Genomic DNA, 17,236 nt, shown 5'->3' with positions numbered 1-17,236 from the left:
AAATTTAAGAAATGTATATGCACTTTAGAATGTCAACTATTAACTATGCATATACATATATATGTGTGTATATATAATATATATATATATATATATATATATATATATATATATATATATATATATATATATATATATATATGTATAACTGAATCACGAAAATATGGAACGTGATGAATATATAAATAAAAACAAAATCCACGAAGGAAAGAGAAACAATGGAATGCTGCAAGGCCTTTGGACTTGTCGTCTGCTAAGTAAAGGACGACAAGTCGAAAGGCCTTGCAGCACACCATTGTTTCTCTTCCCTCCGTGGATTTTGTCTTATTTATATATATATATATATATATATATATATATATATATATAATCTATATATATAAAATGTCTTTGAAACTTCAATTTAACGGCCGATATGCTTCTTTTAGTTTAAACAAGTAGTAGGCCAGTACTAGGGACACCTGGGAACACGTGATGTTTCTAGTTCAGAGATCCATAGAAAGACATCGCGTAGTTAATTTCTTGTTAAACTTGCAAACATAAATGTAGAGAATATCAAAAATTTATACGTCTAAAAAAGAGCGTTTTCGACAGCGAGAAGTAAGTTACGCATATACATTTCTCCCAGAGATATGCATTTTAAATTTACCCTTCGTTTACAATTCCAGTGGTAACAATAGTATTTTGATGTTAAAATGTACCCACAATAAATATGGCAGCTACCAGTTTCCAATTAACCACACTAGTAAATATGTTAGTACTATCTTTAAAGAACTGTAGGTTCGTTTTCGTTCTTGTAAACGTTGATAGTTCTTAAAGATGTACATAGTACGAATGAAGGTGAAATTACAATTTTTTTACCTACATACCCTGTACAGTTTACACCCTGCCCCCTTTTTTCAAGGTTTACCCCTTCCAGAATATAGAGGACCTTCTTTCCAAGACATCTTTCACCATATCGAGCGCTCTGTAGATCGTCCTTTCACCTTCCTCCTAATAACGTCTGATTTTTAAATATTTTCGACCTAAGAAACAGTTTAATCAGTCCTTTCACCTATTCCACCTTTTTACTATTGCTTTTTACAGATTTTAATATTTCTCTATTTCAGTTCCTGTTACCCTGCACATACCATAAAAATATTCATGTCAAAAATTTCAACCGCTTTTCTCTAGTTTTCATCAAACATCCACCATTCACTTGATTTTAATATTCACTCCAATTTTATTTCTTATCTTCTGCATGCATCCTGCTTCCTTCCTTGCTTTACTTCTGTGAGTGAGTGACTACTTCTTTCACAATGCATCATGTGTCAAATACCCATGCAAAGCAACCACCTCAATGTCCTTCCATGTTGGCATACCTTTCGTCATCATGGTTTACATTTATTCTTGCTCATAACTGATCTCAACGTTGGCTTCTTGCAAGCTCTTTCAAATTGATTATCTAGTTGTGCAATTTCTCACCACTGTCCTAATCAGTAGTATAACAGTTGTAAACGGTAGACATTCCACTCTTCATTCATGACTTAGAAATTCTAATCTCAACTTTCACGTAACGTCTAGTATTTCTATACAAATATTAAAAACCTGTGGAGACATAAGACGCTTTGTGCATCAAAGCAGTCAGTCTCCCGTTTTACATATTCTATCACACGCTTCGCTTCCGTTATGAAAACTTTTAAACACTCACAGCTTAACTATACTTTCCATACATCGTCAACACCCCATGTTGTCTTATTATTGGTACTAAGATAATCTCTTTCTGTGTCTTCATATGCCATGTGCAGCTTTTCTTATTACTTTCAAACTTCTCACGAAACAATTTTAGAACAGTTACTTGATCTCGACACAATATTCCTTTTCCAACCCACACTGTTCCCTTTTCAGTCCTTCTGTCGCCTGTCTTAGTATACCAATCGAAATCCAACCACACACCGTCCTTGGTGTACGAATCAGTGGTATGCTACCGTAATTGTAGGAACTCAAATGGCTCTATATAATTTACATATGTATATATATATATATATATATATATAATATACACAGTATAATGTATGTGTGTTAGTATGTGCGTTTGTGTGTGTGTGTGTGTGTGTGTAGTGTTAATTTGAGATGGGTGAAAGATTTTATCGTCAATCTGGAGAGAGTTACTTTTTCATAAATGTATAATGTAAAAAACCCGAAAGATATAAGAAATGCTTAGATAAATGATCAGAAGAAGCAAGAGCAGATGACATATGGGGATTGCAGAGGGCCATAAATTCTACTTTCATTTCACTACTATCTTTTTCCAACTCTTCTTGTGTGTCATAATCTCTCTCTCTCTCTCTCTCTCTCTCTCTCTCTCTCTCTCTCTCTCTCTCTCTCTGTGTGTGTGTACTGTTACGCCGAATGGTTATAGTTCCAAATATCAAAATATTTTATTTTTATGGTAGTATGAATACAGTGGTTGTCATTATAGTTATTTCCATGACGCTTATTAGGGCAGGTTTTGTAGGCTGGAATGGATTCACGGAATATCATTACTTATTTTCGTTCGTAGGGTTAGATGCTTTCATTGCAATAAAAATTTTGTTGCTATTGTTTTGGTTTAAAAAATTTCATTTTTTTGCATTTCGTATATTGTATTTCCTTATTAAAATTTAAAATTTTCTTTTTGTCTTCATAAGAGTGTGGTCTTTCATTAGCGTGTAGCTAGTCTTCTCATGGATCATTTGGAAAGGGGTCATCTGAAGTCATCCTTTTCATCCCCTAATTTATTGCTATCGCTGGGGGCCATAGGAGCCAACAGATGAAGGCGGATGTTTGGTTGCGACTTTCTGTGGATTTTGTTATTTGTTTCACTCGCTACTTAAAGTGTATTTGTTATTTCATTCCCCCACCCACCCCTCACATCTCTCTCTTTCTCTCCTTAAATTTTTTGGATAAGGATTTGTGACTTTTTGATCAAGTTTTCTACAAAGCTATGGATCTTTAGTAGGATTGTTTATTTATGCTTTTATTTGTTTTTGGAATGATGAAATTTCCAAGAATTCTGCTTTTATTTGGTGTTGGTCATGAATTTGACTGTTTGTTGCAATACACATCACAAAACCTTCGATTTTTTATTTTGTTTTTTATTCTAGTATTTATAGACGTTTTTGTGGTTTATTATCATTAATTCAGTGAGAGAGAGAGAGAGAGAGAGAGAGAGAGAGAGAGAGAGAGAGAGAGAGAGAGAGAGAGAGAGAGAGAAATGGAGGAGGAGGAGGGGTAGGAGTAGGCAGGGGTATCCCACGACCTATTGTTTCACAGGTCTTTCCTTCCCTGCTGACCCAGTTTCAGGATCGCTGGTAAGTCATTACTGCGTTTAGGTCGGTGGAACCCTTCGCCCCAGGATAGGAAAGAAGAATACCTCTGCAATACTGTTGTGGGGAGACTGATTTTCTTTTGTTCTCTTTTTGTGCCGTTCATGTCTCCGATATTCTGTCGTGTTTAATTTTATTGCATGACCTAGGAGGGAATTGTGAGGAATATTCCAAGATATATTTGCAAGTGATTGGGTAAACACGTATATACTAATTGATTGTGTGTAAACACGTATATACTAATTGTTTGTGTGTGTATGTATGTATATATATATATATATATATATATATATATATATATATGTGTGTGTGTGTGTGTGTGCGTGTTTGTGTATACACAGTATATATAGTTAGTGTGTATATCATCACTATTATGTTTAGCAACACCATTCGTACCCAGCGCTTACGGGAGCCACCCTCTCATGCGAGTAAAATTTGTTTAGTTCATACACAGCAAACTGATAAGTCGAGCCAATTGATTAAGCATGATCGTTACAGTTCTTTTAGGTTAGACTTTACATCCTTTAACATCTGTTATTTCTTGTTTTGATAATAGTAAAGAAACCCCGTTATTTTGTTTTTAGCAACTGACATGTTAATCTTAGAAGTTGGAATCCCCTTACCTTTGAAAGTCGATTAGTGCCAAAGAACTCTCGGATAATTCGTTAATTTGAAAAGCAAGTGAAGCATAAGGTAAAGTAAAAGACGATTATGATCGAAGTGGTCATTTTTATCTCTTCTTTATAATAATTGCCTTCAAAAGTTAACTTGTATTGGTTCCAATTTTCAAATATAGTCGTAATTATATTTTAAGGTCCCATAGGAGTTGGAAGTCAGTAAGGGGAATCCAGGCATCATTTTTCTTTCAACAGCGATGAAATATCAATTGGGGAGGGAACCTAATTTTGAAATAGCTAATACATTGTGTATATTAAGTTCTGAAATATAGATGTTGGTACGAAACATATAGCTCTCAATGTAAATGAGCCATTTTGTATTTGAACAGGTTGACTGATTTATTTTTAGTTGGAAGTCATTTTTCTAATAATTAAGTCTGAACCGGACTATCATTTCTGAAAATGTTTTCATTTCCAGTATGTTTTTCTTTTATATTTCTGTATAGCAACGGTGACTATATTAGAAAACATTTGAAAGAAAGGAAAGGAGATTCTGGGTTGCAGAGAGCAACATGAAAGTAACGACAATAGTTAGCTCTACCAGTATCACTGCTTTCTCCAAATGAAAGAGCCGTTAATGTAAGGGAAAACCATTGAATTGAACATTTTCGTTAGTGTCAGAGAGAGAGAGAGAGAGAGAGAGAGAGAGAGAGAGAGAGAGAGAGAGAGAGAGAGAGAGAGAGAGAGAGAGAGAGAGAGAGGGCGGGGTTGCCTAGACAAAGACTATCCTGTAACCCTCATTTAGCGGGCTCCGATGACAGGAATGGATCTGAAAGACTCCATATTATAACCTCATTTTATGCAGAAAGGAGATGCTCTGTTAACATCATGCAGACTCACTATCAGCCAGAAAGTGTCGTTAAAGAGAGAGAGAGAGAGAATTTGCCTTCCTACTGCCTCTCTTCTTACCCCACATTATAGTGATGTCTTTTGTCCCGCCATACATACATATATATATATATATGTATGTATGTGTGTTTGTGTATGTATGTATGTATATGCTAGACAACAGATATAGCCCATACCTTATAAAGACGCACATTCGCATTTGGTATTATTACGACACGCAAATACTTGTGTGTGTGTGTGTATGTGTGTATATATGAATATGTGTATATATATATATAAAGTATGTATGTATGATTATGTATATAATATATATATATATATATATATATATATATATATATATATATATATATATATATATATATATATATATTAGTTTGACGGCCACGCCAGCGCACGCGCACATTCACAATCAGTCGAAATGGAACATATGAATATACCACCTCGCAGTCGTTCTGTTCCATTCTTCTTATAGTTGAACGTAAATAAAAAAGAAAAAAAGGGTGTAGTTTTCATCCTACGTCAACGTTGAAGAGATTGATTCATTAATTGTGACACAGTTCTTGACACAGCTAACGCAATAGCAACAAAAGATAATGATTCTTTGAAAGTGTTTGTATGTTAAGAAAAGTAGCCGTTTGCATAGATGAGAGAGTGTGTGACATTTAGTAAACGTACATTTCACACATACCCACGTATATTTATACACGTACATACATATATATACATATATTATATATATATATATATATATATATATATATATATATATATATATATATATATATATATATATATATATATATATATATATATATATATATATGTGTGTGCGTGAGTTAAATGTATGTTTACTAAATGTCACACACATGTACGCAAACGTCTACTTTTCTTAACATACAAACACTCCCAACGAATCGTTATCTTCTATTGTTATTGCGTAAGCTGGGCCAACAACTGTTACAATTAATGAATCAATCTCTTCACCGTTGACGTAGGATGAAAAGTGCACCTTTTATTTATTTATTTTTGGTTTGCGTTGTAAGCAAATATAGGGTATATTTTTATATATTAAAGGCAAAGACATATATGTTTTTTCTTAGGTCCCTGTCTCCTTCAAAATTTGCATTTAGTTGCTGAACCTGAATTTGCATTAAATATATCTTTCTTGTAAAGTAGTGGCCGTCAGGTGACAGCAATTCCATGAAATATTTCTTTTATTTTACTCATGGCATTAGTTTCATGCGTGTATATATCACGCAGAACGTACAGCGTAGCTGCACTTGTATCATGGCCACCGAGAGAGCCACGCTTGTACAGTTTACGTTTAAATTCAAACCTTTAAACAATTTTCTTGGATTGTTTCATTACGCACTCTTCATTTACAAATTCATTAAATAGCATTACGCCGTTGCTGTATCGAGTTACGATTTGTGTTTATATTGTTGACGTGTTTTTCAGTAGCAGTATACAGTAATACACATATATGTGTATATATATATATATATATATATATATATATATATATATATATATATATATATATATATATATATATATATATATATATATACTGTATGTATATTGTCTCTGTCAATGTAGAAGGCATGTTAGTATGTGTATGTAATTTATGTTTGTTTCTATTGCTATATATTCATTGGTAGTACATATAATTTTAATTTTTCTTTGTCCTCTGTTTTTATATTTTCTCTTGATCACATATTTGTTTGTAATCGCATTTCCTCAGTGTTGCCGTTTGCTTCTTAAGTTGATCCAAAATAACTGCTACCTTGACTTTTCAAGTGAATCGTTTTATCGCTATGACCCATATCAGCGAATTTATGTAAACCTTGTAGAAAGCAGAGATTAATGAAATTAAAAGACAATGAAATACGGAATTCCATTGAAACAGAGAAGATTTGAATATGTTTTTGTTTCAATATAGTTGAAATATAAACACCTTTTTAACTTTTTGTTGACTAGATCATACCGCCGCTGACCTACTGTAACCGGAAAATAATGGTTAAAGCCATACTTACCACGAGAAAAAAGTATTTTGCAAAATGTCACGGTGTGGTTTTGTTTTGGTAACAAAAATACAGATCCAAATTAATGTCATGGATTCAGCTTACATGAAAGGCAATCTTCCATGGAATTGAAAAGGACATTATCCCAGTAAAATACGTTGCATAGGATTAACTCTACGGCATGTTAGCAAAATATGAATATTAATTCCCATTATTATATTTAAGATGTAGCTGCTGTTTTCCTTCAGTGTGTTTTTTTTTTTCACTTTCTCCCGTATGATTTGTTCTGTGAGTATATAAAGGCCTTATTGTCACTTATTTTATAGTGCTAGTTTCAGTATTACGGTTTCAGCCCCATCTCTTCTAATGGTTGTTTTCATTGTTAATCCTTTTGAATTTCCTTTTAAATTTTCAACCAACTGAAGGAAATCCTCGGTAATCAAAAAAGTGACAACAAAATGTACAATAATTTTCCAGTTCATTCATTGTTAACACCTCTTATCCAAGCACAATATACTAGCGTCATTGGTACAAGATTTACAATTAATAAAGCAATTTGCTTTCACTACTACCATTGCCTGAGGAGGAAACTTTTCTCTTCCTCCACTCCTCGAGTCGATAATACTCTAAGGAGTTTTAAATGTAGGGCGCGTGGGCCCGCAGGAGGAACAGCGATACACGCACGGGGCCGTCTAGCGAGAGACTGGGGCCGCTCTCGGTTCCAAAGCCAAGAAGAAGAGGAGGAGGAGGAGGAGAGAGAGAGAGAGAGAGAGAGAGAGAGGGTTGCCAGGTCGTCCCTCTAGTGTCCGTTCACCGACCAGATATAGCAAAGTTAGTTGGTGCGGCTCTTTTCTGTACTGGGAGCTGTTTCTGCTCCTGGTACAAACTCTCTCTCTCTCTCTCTCTCTCTCTCTCTCTCTCTCTCTCTCGTGCGTGCGCGCATACATACTCTCCAATCCACATCGTCGTCTGTGTGCCATCGGTTCTTGGGGTTCTACCGAATAATGAATACCTGGTTTATTTTCAGCGTCTCGCATCAGAGGCCGTTTATGATTTCATGCCGAACGATCGACATATACCATCCCATTCACAATTTACGGCCTGGAAAACGCTCCAACCGATGTAACACCGTCTTGTGGGCCTGTAGGGGCATCCCATTGCCTTTGAGAGAGAGAGAGAAAGAGAGAGAGAGAATTTCTTTGTGTCAGAAAGAGAAACCGGATGGCAGAGCACATATTTTCCTCTGTGTATATGAGAAGTCTGTATCTTTTGCCTATGTGTGCGAGAGAGACTGAGCTAGCTGGTTTCTCTCTCTCTCTCTCTCTCTCTCTCTCTCTCTCTCTCTCTCTCTCTCTCTCTCTATATCTCTATATATATACATACATACATATATATATATATATATATAAATCTAAACCACATGGAAAAAATAAGACTGTGTAGGTCCTATCCGGTTTCGGCTTCGGCTTTTATCTTTTATCTTTCCTTTTGGTTATGATAGATATATAAACTACGTGTCAGAGTGATTATCTTATGGATATTCATACTTTAATTATATATATTTATATATGTATATATATATATATATATATGTATATATATATATATATATATATATGTATATAATTATATATATACTATATATATACTGTATATATAGCCTATATTATAATTTTTTTTTTTTTTTTTTTTTTTTCATGCCTATGGTGGTGTATATGAGGAGAGCAATATATATTTTATGTAAGAGTAGGAACGATAATGGATATGGATGTACTTATGTACACAAGCAAGAGTGCTTATATGCGAATATTATCAAAAACACGTACACTCGCTTCTAGCGAATCAGTTTTTTTCCCACTTACTTTGTGTTTGTGACAACTGTTTCAGAGAACAGCTCGCTAGCAACCTTTCTCTACATATTTTCTAAACTTTATAATTAACAATGAACTCCATTTAGAAACCATTGTATTATCTAACCAGTAAATATACCTTCAGAGAAGCAACCAGTGGAGCATCCAAAAGAATTCTAACATGCCCTAACCCTGCAATATTGATTTCATCATCTCATGCCCTCGTACGCCCCAGACTTCCAAATGTTATATCGTTTTGAGTAACTTGCAATATCTCATTTTCTCTGCCAAATCGTCTGTAAACGTCGGAGTGTCGTTTTTATCCAGGCCTAGGCGTTTATGTAGTTTCCTTCTCTCAGAATAAGTTTTCAAACGTTTCCGACATTTTCCTCATCGCCTTCATGATTATAATTCTTTTTATATCGACTGCTCGAAGGAATGACCTACATTCTCACAAATATGCCAGGAAGCACGAGAATTGGTCCAAATGTGAGCGTTTTTGTTGGCGCTATTCAAGTCAATTAACTGCTGTTACCAGTAAATGAGGGTAATTAGTGGCGTGCAAATGTGCCCCTGTCAAGTTCCGTAGTAATTGGAATTTTCCATTGTTTATTTAATTAATTAAAGGCATGTAGCTTCTTACGTAATATGGGTATCTAATTAGGAAACTCAGAAGAATATTTATGCTTTTTGCTCATCTGAGTTACATCTGGTAGTAGATAGATGGGCAGATGAAGCATCGCGTAGATGGAAGTACATTGTACTTCCTTATTTATGGCACTCATGTGATGTCATGTGCGTTACGTATAAACGTAACAGTATAGCTTTTTAATTTAGTTTGCATAAAATCTGTCCCCATATCCTCCATTGTCCTTTTCTTTGATATACTCATATTTTTTCAAAAGACTTTATTGTGTGGCTGATAAAGAGTAAAGAAACCTATATCGTTCAGTGGAGTATATAATTTGAAATAAATTGACTGAACAGAAGGAATAAAAGTCGTTCATCAAATTGTATATCATCCCAAAATTTACAAATTTGTCGGCCAGGCATTGGTTTAAGCAGTGCTTGTGATAAGGCAAAATAAATGTTTCATTATGTTAACCTAAGAACAGTATTTTTTTATATAAATTTAAACGTTTAATGTTCTACGTGACTTTGTGCGTTGATGGCGCATATATATATATATATATATATATATATATATATATATATATATATATATATATATATATATATATATATATATATATATATATATATATATATATATATATATATATAGAAGCAGGCGCTCAGGCAGTAGACAATTTGAAGTTCATGGAAAGGTATTCTGTTCATATTCGTTTATTAAGAAGCCGACGTTGCGTATCGCTTGATACATTTTCCAGGCTGAAAAAGCGATGAAAATGAATAATGCTTGTATACATAATGTAAGGAGTATATGCAACATATACTTATTAACACCATATTTACATCTAAAACAGAACAAAGAGGGAAAAGACAATCAGCGAAAGACCGGGGGCACAAGACACCTACCCACATTGGTAGCGCAGGGCAAACTGATAAGAACGAAGAAAAAAGTGGAAAAGATAACAAGGTCAAAACAGAAATTATTATGCGATGAACAACTGTGTTGATGATGACTTGTGGTTGAGAGTAGGGACATTCAGTTTAATCATTATGGATTCGAAGATAGATAGTTCTTCCGTACTTCGTGCTCTTTTGCAAACCAAAAAATAATAATGTACAAGAAAGTAAGCTATTACTCCATAATTTTTATAATGATGGGATCAAAGGAAATGGGACTGATAAAGCAGCCAAAGAAGCAACCCATATGACAAGATCAATTGTAAATATCCCTATTAATGATTACATAACACACAAAAATAAGTATAATAAAAAATGGCAAACTATATGGAATGAAGAACCTGAAAGTAATAAATTGAAAGAAATAAAACCTAGTGTTGGAAAATGGGAGTTCATCATACCAAAAAGAGCGACATACGTAAGTAATTTTGACACGTCTCCGAATAGGCCGTACTCTTCTAGTACACGGACACCTAATGGGTCATCTACATAACCCTGCTCTTGAAAGCTCTGAATGTAAAGCAATGATAACAAACATTTATTGTACGAATGTCCAAAATGTAATCAGCTGCGAACATAAAGTTTGGGAAATAAAACTATCTCTGAAATTTTGTCAGAGACTTCAACATTTGGAATAATTTCAAATGTAAAGTTTTTGAAAAATTGTAATTTAAAAACAAATCCTTCGGGCCAGCCTTGTGAGAGCTGATAATCAGCTCAGTGGTCTGGTAAAGCTATTTTAATAATAATAATAATAATAATAATAAAAATAATAATAATAATAATAATAATAATAATAATAATAATAATAATAATAATCAGCAGCAGCAGCAGTTAAAGGATGAATGTGTTAACTTTTTTTATATGGCTGAGCACCTTTTAAGGAGCAACGGCTATTGTGATTATATACTGAGATGATGTGATGCGAGTTTTAGTAACCACTAATTAGTCAATCAATCTGATATATATATTATATATATAAGACGGTCTGTCTATCTATATCTATATATATGTATATATATTGCCATTTGTTTGAGAGTTATGTAGATGGGCGATGAAAAATAATAAGATTTGTAGTTGCAATTATGTGAGGAGAAGGGAGTGTAGTTGCTTATTTTTTGCAGAAGATACTCGATAAACAAGAGAATATGCCAGTGTAGGATGAATAACGAACAGATGTGAAATCGTAGAGACGAAAGAAGAACGTCCTCCTGAGCAACGTAGAATATATTACCCCGAAGGATAAGATTAGCTTGTATGTGATAAAATATCCACCGAAGAGGATGAACACTTTATATGCAAGTGCATGGTCTAGTCTGGGTCGAAAAATATAGGATTTTTTTGTCTGTTAAATATTTGAGATATTTTGTAAAGGATGAGGTTTACTTTGGGATTGATGAGATTGGCTTTCGGTGTTTTACCTTTAGAAAATAAAAAGATCCTAGCATAATCTGTAGGATTTTGTAAATATGTCAAGTAATATTTGTTTAATAGCGAAGAGGCTGGAAAACTTACAGTTCAGGTGCTCAAGTTAACCCAAATTTTTATTCATGGAAGAATGGGCATGGGGGAAAAAATATGATTGTGCCAAAGAGAAAACGAATACTTGAGTATGATTCCCTTTTTTAGCGTCCGCCTGTTCCGTGCCATGCCGGGGTTCCAAAGGGTCTGTGATATACTTTGTCAGTTATTTCAAGCCTGGCTAGATGGTCCCACCCCACTTTTCCTTAGTATTGTCCTCTTTGTCTCTGTGGCATTCAACCGATTGTTTCTGAGTCTTCCACTGAGTTATGAAAATTGTGGTGTTCCCTTGGCTGAAAATTGAATGTGAAACTCACTGCTTTCAGGCCCATGAGTCCTCTAACCTTCCACCTGGTAAGAAGTAGGTTGCCCTAGATTGTCTTTGGCAGCAATACTAACCATTTCTTTTTATAGAGATAATTGTGTAGATGACATTGACAGTATCGAGAAAGATTGAGAGCGATCCCAGTTGTGAGGAGAGAGAGAGAAGCATATGTTGCTCACGCTGAATGTGATATACGAGATGGCTCATATGGGTTTACTCTCCAAAACGAGTACTGGGACATGGACCAAACAGATGTCCTTTTTATTTTTTGTCGGTGTCCGTTGTAGGTTTTAACTCAAGTCTTGATTATTGGATAGGATCCTTATATGAAGACTGGTCTGAATTTAGGCTTCAGAACTTTGTGGTTCCTTTTTTGTTTCATCATTAGAGGTTTTGAATGCTCTGGGGATTTAATTCTCAGCAATTGGGGTCTTGGCCTAATTCTTGTAAATTAAATTTTCCTAAAACGTTGGGAGAGGTAACAGCATTATACAGCGTCAAGGATTATTTATGCGGGGAAAAAATTCACCATGTCTTAATGAAACGGAAAACCGAGGATTACAGAAAATTTAGCTGTAAAGCCAATTTCGTGCAGGAATAAAGGTAGGAGTTCCAGATAAGTAATGATATTCTGTTTCTTGCTGACTGGAAAGCAACTCCGTATAAAATTAATGCACCAGGACTGTAGTGTTCAACTAATATTTAGTTCTTAGGAACCACATGGGGAGATAGAATGAAAGACTGTGGCTCCTGTGTGATATAATATCTTTAGAATCATAAACACGCCCATGCCACTGTATTGGTATCTATGTAATGCGTGTATGGTTTGTATAGTTCATGGGGAAAGTCGATTCGCCATTTTATGGAAAAATAGCTTAAACCTGATTAAGTAGTTGCCTTGTTAGACGCACAAGAGAGAATTCTTATTATTCCTTCGGCCTTAAGTGACATCCATCCATACATTCATTTATCTTTTCGTTCATCCATTCTACATGTTTTCAACCTATATGAAATATTCTGTTAAAATAGCATAAATCAGGTCATGTTCTTCGTGCTCTAAAAGTGTTAAGAAGAGAATTCTGGCTTCTATTTTAATCAGTCACATTTAACTTCCAGCTGTCAAAGGAAAAGAAATATCTCAATTTTATTACAGCGGGTCTTTTTTTTCAGTAGGCGCTGGGGAAATCTCAACAAAAATTTTTTTTTTCTTTTTTACGTTTAAATCCACATGTCGATGATACGACTATAGCTCAGGCCTAATGGAAATTGGAAGTAAAAGGAGTTAAGAAAAAACAGCTGGGTCCAATTTGAAAGGATGCAACAGACCAGCTTTTGGCAAAGATGGATGAGATGGAGGCACGAAGAGAATTACAAACTATGATTAAGAATAAAACGGAATTTAAACTTATGCATAGTGCAATATTAAATCCTGCTTTCCTATTTCTTCCAGTGAAAATAGAATGAAGTTACCCCTAATGAGACAAGAAAGAGAAGTTTCATTTGCAGTAAAAATGCTTAGTTCCGCCTTGGAAACTGGAGAAATCTTTATTTTCTGATTCTTTCTTCGTAATAGAATAAAGGACAACCATTTCAATGAAGAGATTCCTAGCTTTTCTCGATATTTTTGGACTTAGTGTATTATTATTTATTTTTGCTTAAACAGAAATAGAGAGAGTGAGAATGTCAAGCTGATTAACCCAAAATAAAACCAACTCATGAAATGAAGAGAAAGTTTTGTGTTTTAAACAGAAAGGGAAAATATGTTTTATCTTGGAAAAAAAATGAGAAAGTGAATTCCAGTTTTTAATAACAAAAGTTTGAGTTCGTTACTTAAAAATATATTATTATTTTCACTTTTCGTAGATTCGGTTGAAGTATATAACACTGAGGAAAACATTTTTAAAGTGGGCATTTTTTTTACTTCGCAAAATGAAAAGAAGCAAAGATGTAATTTTTACAGTGCAGAGGTTTCATTTACTCAAGTGAAAATTAAATATTTTGTATTTGTTATGCAGAATCTAATTTACTTTCCTTTTGAAGGTATTGAGCGCCATTATTTTAGATGATTTATAATTTATTTTTGTCGTTCAAGGTAATGAAAGGAAGTTCCATTGTTATCAAGAAAACTTTGTCATTTAAAATGAAGAGTAAAGTCTGTCCCTTAGCTCTAAAGTAATGGAAATTATGGTCTTTCCCTTGAATTAAATATGAAAAAGTTACCATAGATTAAATTGGGTAAATTACACATTTTAATAGGAAAAATTCATTATGATTAGATTATGATTATTTTAGGTATGGGTAACACGAAGCATTACCTGGCCGTATTCTTGTCGTCTTAAGTTGAAACCTAGTGAAAGAGGAAGTGTTTGCGAAACTGAAATGAAGCTAGTTACATCCGCAAAGACACAACATTAAAACTGAAAGGGTCCACAAAAATGTTTTTTAGTCCCAAAGATGCATAGCAGAGGAAATTATCTTTTCTTATTTGTTGCCGTGAAAATTGTAGATTTTGGCATTAACAGGTAAAGTAAGGTTAGTTGAATATATGGCATAAATATTTTTTATTCAGTATTATAAGAAAATATCGAATTCCTTTATAAAATTGATACCCTCCTGAAAAATGAAAGACGACAAACAACAAATTGGTATTGGCTACATACGGTATATATGTGTGTGTATATATATATATATATATATATATATATATATATATATATATATATATATATATATATATATATATATATATAATAATAATAAACGTGTACTCTTATTAGTATCTACTCAAATATTAAAGTTACATAACGAAAGGTTCGTGAGCTCGTAGATGAAAATTTTTATCAATGAAATCCAGAATTCTAAGAGTTTAAATGCGAATTTCTAAGAACCCGAAGTCACAAAATAACCAACGGATAAAAATTAACTTTCTTGTTAGTAAACTTTCAAGTCCTCATATCTTGAGAAGTTCAGGTCCATGTCTCTCTTGAGTTTTCAATTACATAATCTTAAAAAAAAAAAAAACCGAAGAGCAGCCTCACATTTCCCAAGTTCAGGAAAATTATACGTCAGTGGAAGACTTCCTATTTAGTGAGCTTAGATGTCTGTGACAGGTGAGGTTGCTAACGAGAAAAGACCTGCAGACGTGAATGAAGAGAGTGAGAGAGAGACTTAGTAAGTAGGGTCTTATACGCCAGCCTTTCTCATTCATCCTGACCTCCCTTTCCCAGTTAATTAAAAGTGACTGTCAAGTATGTCTGTCTCTTTCAGCTCTAAAATTCAATTAGCACTGTATTCAGCAGTACCATTGCGTAACGAGCGTTTCTCTCTTTCGCACCTTGCCTAACTCCTTTTCGTTTTTGCTGAACACTTGAATTTTACGTTTTCTGCAAGTGAAATTTTTGTTTGGCCCTTTCTGCTTTTCATTTGAATAGATGAAAATTTATTTCTTTGGATTGCAACAAGGCAGAAGTAAAATTCTCACACATGCGTGTATGTATGTGTGTGTGTGTGTGTGTATATATATAATATATATATATATATATATATATATATATATATATATATATATATATATATATATATATATATATATATATATATATATATATATATATATATATATAAGTACAAAGGCCTATAGGACTGGTATCTCGAAGGCCTTTTGTAGCCCAGACTCAAAATTTGGACAAGGAAGAAGGGTGGGACTTGTCAGTGAATAAAACGAGAAACTTTACTACAACAAGACTTCTTATGAGCCTAGAATAAAACGGAAAATTTCAAAGGAAAAGAACAGTCGATGGATTATGTCATCTCAGAATTGTCGATTTCCAAATACAGTAGTAAATATGAGAGGTGGTCTGGTAGCGGGAATAACTCCCCACTCGAGATCAGTGGAATAGCGTTCGAAATTTTACCTATGAGAGAGAGAGAGAGAGAGAGAGAGAGAGAGAGAGAGAGAGAGAGAGAGAGAGAGAGAGAGAGAGAGAGAGAGAACTGCCATCTTCCTCTGAAAACAAGAGGGTCGAGGGATTAGTTAAAGATTGAAGTTATCGATCAAACGATCTGAGTCGAGTGAATCATTTATAGGAATGAGGTAGAAGATAAAGCACTTCAAATAAGAGACCAATAGTCGAACCAAGGATGAAAAAGCCTTCGTAACATGGACGAAGAAAAGTTTTTATGGCATCAAAACAATACACTAATTTTTAAGCTGCAGATTTGCCTATTTGAACTGTGTAATGTTTCGGACACAGTTTTGAAAAAAAAAAAAAGCGAACCTTCAAATTCTTGATAAAAACGATGAGTTGACTTGAATTTTGATAAAAATCATGGGATAATTGATTTGGAGAAGAGACACACACACACAAATTCTCTCTCTCGTGTAATTTTTCGTTAGAAATTTTGCCGTATTTTCATTGGTGGGGGCGTGCCTGATGCGTTTAATGATTTTGTAGTCAAAGGTGTGAACAACAATTGCATCAACATGTATAATTTCTTATGATTATTGTTGCTGAATAATGTACTGGACATACAATACAAGTCAATTGATTTTGATGGCATTCCTTATTGACGATTAGGGCTCCTTCGCTCACGGTTTATGTCACCTTTGGGGGACATAATTTTTATGGTCACATCTCTTCTCGAGAGCTCTGCATTAGTTTAGTTGTTTTCTAAATATTATCGTTTTTCTTTGATAAGGGCCGTGTTCTGCCAACTCTCTCTCTCTCTCTCTCTCTCTCTCTCTCTCTCTCTCTCTCTCTCTCTCTCTCTCTCTCTCTCTCTCAAAATGATTAAAACGTTCTAGTAAAATCACGTCGTAAGTGGAATAGTAATTGGATTTTTTCGACTTTTTTCCTTCCGTCGATAATCAGGATTAAATTTGAATTTTATTAGCTTTCAGTTGACCTTATTTAAGTTTTCGAGTTCCTGTAGTGATGATGTGTTCACGTGACCGAACATTAACTCTAAAACACGCCTGCATAAACAAACCCGGAAATGCCGTATATGCTGTTAATGTCTCGTGTGCCCCATTGTTGCAAATGATGGCGCA

At 34.1% G+C, this 17,236-nt stretch overlaps 1 protein-coding gene across 2 annotated transcripts in view; it reads right to left on the bottom strand.

Moving 5' to 3' along the window:
• Positions 1–17,236, bottom strand: part of Aplip1 (JNK-interacting protein Aplip1) — a 435,485-nt gene that overhangs the window by 235,544 nt on the left and 182,705 nt on the right. The window contains exon 1 of one of the 2 annotated variants that reach the window (XR_010853664.1): positions 7,719–7,759. The exons of the other annotated variant lie outside the window; for it this stretch is intronic. The gene's annotated coding sequence lies outside the window, so the exon portion shown is untranslated. Of the gene's footprint in view, positions 1–7,718; positions 7,760–17,236 lie in introns of those variants that run through there. 2 annotated transcript variants of the gene reach the window in all.

The sequence above is a fragment of the Macrobrachium rosenbergii genome, chromosome 8, assembly GCF_040412425.1.
Source record: "Macrobrachium rosenbergii isolate ZJJX-2024 chromosome 8, ASM4041242v1, whole genome shotgun sequence".
In the NCBI taxonomy this organism is placed as follows: Eukaryota; Metazoa; Arthropoda; class Malacostraca; order Decapoda; family Palaemonidae; genus Macrobrachium; species Macrobrachium rosenbergii.
Note: the sequence above shows the minus strand (reverse complement) of the source record. Positions and strands in the feature narration are given on the sequence as shown.